The sequence below is a fragment of the Talpa occidentalis genome, unplaced genomic scaffold (genome assembly GCF_014898055.3).
Source record: "Talpa occidentalis isolate TD23 unplaced genomic scaffold, MPIMG_talOcc4v2.1 talOcc4.6, whole genome shotgun sequence".
In the NCBI taxonomy this organism is placed as follows: Eukaryota; Metazoa; Chordata; class Mammalia; order Eulipotyphla; family Talpidae; genus Talpa; species Talpa occidentalis.
This window is the reverse complement of record NW_023604972.1, coordinates 112,739,674-112,742,658: the sequence shown is the minus strand read 5'-3', so window position 1 is coordinate 112,742,658 and position 2,985 is coordinate 112,739,674. Positions and strand designations below refer to the sequence as shown.

General features: G+C 39.3%; 1 non-coding gene across 1 annotated transcript; it reads right to left on the bottom strand.

The window, feature by feature from the left end:
• Positions 1-2,153: 2,153 nt before the first annotated feature.
• LOC119261481 (U6 spliceosomal RNA) lies at positions 2,154-2,259 on the bottom strand. The gene has a single exon (XR_005129026.1). It is a non-coding gene; the product is annotated as a U6 spliceosomal RNA (small nuclear RNA).
• Between the last annotated feature and the right edge of the window lie 726 nt (positions 2,260-2,985).

The following is a 2,985-nucleotide window of genomic DNA, read 5'->3' as shown; positions in this document are numbered from 1 at the left end:
AAGCATGGAAGAATATATTAAGTGATAGTGGGTGGAAGCAAGTGGACATATCCTAAATAGGTGTGGGGATTCTGTAACTGGTATGCTCTCTTAAATAGTCAATGGCAAGGAAAAACAAAAAAAGGAGTTGCTACATTAAGAGATCAAAGAGGTATAACCAAGTTGAATGCAGGATTAGATTTTTACTTAAAAAAAAAAAAGCTTTAAAAATACTTTGGGCCAATGATAAACATTTGAATATGGATTATTTTAATGTCAGGCATGGTCCTTGCAGGAAACAGATGTCAGAGTCAAAGGAACTTATCATGAAAGATTATAAAGGGACTATTAAAAAGTGTGGGTTGGGCTAAAGGAACCAACAGGGATGCCGAGGCACCCACCACATGCACTCAGGACTAGTCGGAAGCAATTGCCAGTGACATGAGGCCTGAAAGAGTGCCTGCCCGGGTAGCCACTCATAGCTGGAGCAGTGGAAGATGCATCTTAGCAGTAGTTGCAGTTGTAGAAGCAGCTAATGCCAAACAGCCAGCCTAGCAGGGAGGAGCAGGGAAAAGTTATCCCAGCCCTGTCTCCACCGTCACCTCTTCATAGTGTTCCCTGTTGGACTTTAGGGCTTGTGGGTACTCCCTCTGGCTCAACGTAATTGGGTGTCTGGCCTTGGCAGTGTGTGGCAGTCACCCTCCCAGTCTTCAGAGCACAGCACAGAGCGTGGGTAATGCATCTGCAGGTGGGGAGCAAAAGGATAATAAAGCACAGCTGGGTAGTGGAGTAGATTGTTCTTGCTAATTGTTAGGTGTGATAATGGCACTGTGGTTATGTAAGAGTGTATTCATTTTGGGTTTACTCCCCCCCACCCTCTGGAATTTGTGTGGAAGCATTAAGGATAAAATGTCACGATGTCTCATTTATTTTGAAATAGTTCAGCAAGGTAGATTGACAGATACATGAAGCAAATACAAAAGCAACCTTATAGGACTTGGACTTTTTTTTTATTATTACTAGCTTTGTACACTCAGGTTCCAATTGTGTTATGTCTACAGAGACAATACTTTCCCCTTTGTCCTAAGCTCAAATCTGGCACATGGAAGAAGACAAAGCTGAATTCTGATCCACACATCCCTTTCTCAATGATAATCACTGAGATAATCACTTTCCAGCTACCCTAGACAGTGTTCTATTATGACTAAGTGCATCACAATGTTATATATTGTCTCTCCTGCAAGCTGGGAATACCTTGCTACATAGAGTTTTGTTTTATCTCTGAGTACCTGCTATGTGCCTTATTACTATCTTATAAAATATGTTATGTTTTGGTTCTATTATTCCACCAAATACTGTAAGACATGAAAAAATAAAGGACTAGAAAAAGAAAGAAAAGAGATGTAGTCTTGCTATGGCTTGAATGTTTGTGTCCTTCCCCAAATTCATGTGTTGAAGCCCTAATTCCCCAAATTATGGTATTTGGAGGTGGGGCCTTTTGGATTAGGTGGGGCCTTTTGGGTGAAACCCTTGTGAGAGAAGACACCAGCGAGCAGACCTCTTACTTAGCCACATGAGGATACAGTAAGAAGGCAGCCACCTGCAAGCCAATAAGAAGGCCCTTAGCCAGACACAAACTGCCAGCACCTTGATCTTGGATCTCCCAGCCTCCAGAACGATATGCTTGTGGTTGAAGCCACATAGTTTATGGTATTTTGTTATGGCAGCCTGAACTAAGAGAAGCCTGATTTTTTGTTTATATTAAAATAACATTGTGTGAGAACATTATATGTTTCAGGCATGCATCACTATGTCAGCAACAGTGTGTACTCTTTGTTAAGGTCACTACAACAATGCAATTCTGTCTTTCACCTTACAATTTCCCCCTTTGTCCCAGTTGTCCCCTCTACCCCCCTTCCCTTCTAGTAATCACTAATTGGTTGCGTAGTGCAAATTTTTATTTTATTTTATTTTAGTTCATCTGTTTGTTTTCTCTGTGTCATGTATGACTGAAATCATACGGTGTTTGTCTTTCTCCATCTGACTTACTTCACTAAACATAATACCCCTAGGTCCATCCTAGTTGTTAAAAATGACATGATTGCATCTCTTTTTTTACAAAGTATTATAACATGTATTGCTTTGTTTTATATACCACATATTCTTTTTTTCCTTTTTGTATGGAACACATGACAAATATGAGTGTCATCCTTGCACAGGGCCATGCTAATCTTCTCAGTATTGTTCCAATTTGAGCAGATGTGCTGCCAAAGTGAGCACTACCACATATTCATTATCCACTCATCAGTTGGTGGGTACTTTGGTTGTTTCTAGTTCTTGGTTATTGTAAATAATGCTACAGTAAACACGGGGGTGCATATAGCTCTTTGAATTAATGTTTTTGTATTCTTTGGGTAAATGCGCAGAATGGTGTAATTGGATTGTATGGAATTCCTATTTTTTGAGGAATTTCCATACTGTTTTCCATAACGAATGGACCATTTAACATTCCCATCAACAGGGTATAAGGATTCCCTTCTCTCCACATCTTCTCCAACATTTGTTATTGTGTTTTGGATAATAGACATTCTTATAGGTGTGAAGTGATATATCTCAATGATGTGTTGAATTGCATTTCCATAATAGTAAGGTATGATGAACATTTTTTCATGTGCCTATTGGCTATCTGTATGTCTGCTTTGGAGAATTGTCTATTCAGGTCCTCTGCACATTTTTTAGTTAGATTGTTTGCTTTTTTATTGTTTTATGAGTTCTTTGTATCTTTTAGATACTAACCCCTTTTGGACATATGATGTTTAAATACTTTTCCCCTTCCAGAGAAGGGCTTTTCTTTTTGATGCAAGCCTCTTTTGCTGCATAGAAGCTTTTTAGATTGACATAGTTCCATTTATTTATTTTTGCTTTTGTTTCCCTTGCCACTGGAGTTGAGCCCCCAAGATCATCTCCAAGGCTGACATCAAGAAGTTTATGGTCTATGTTCTCTTC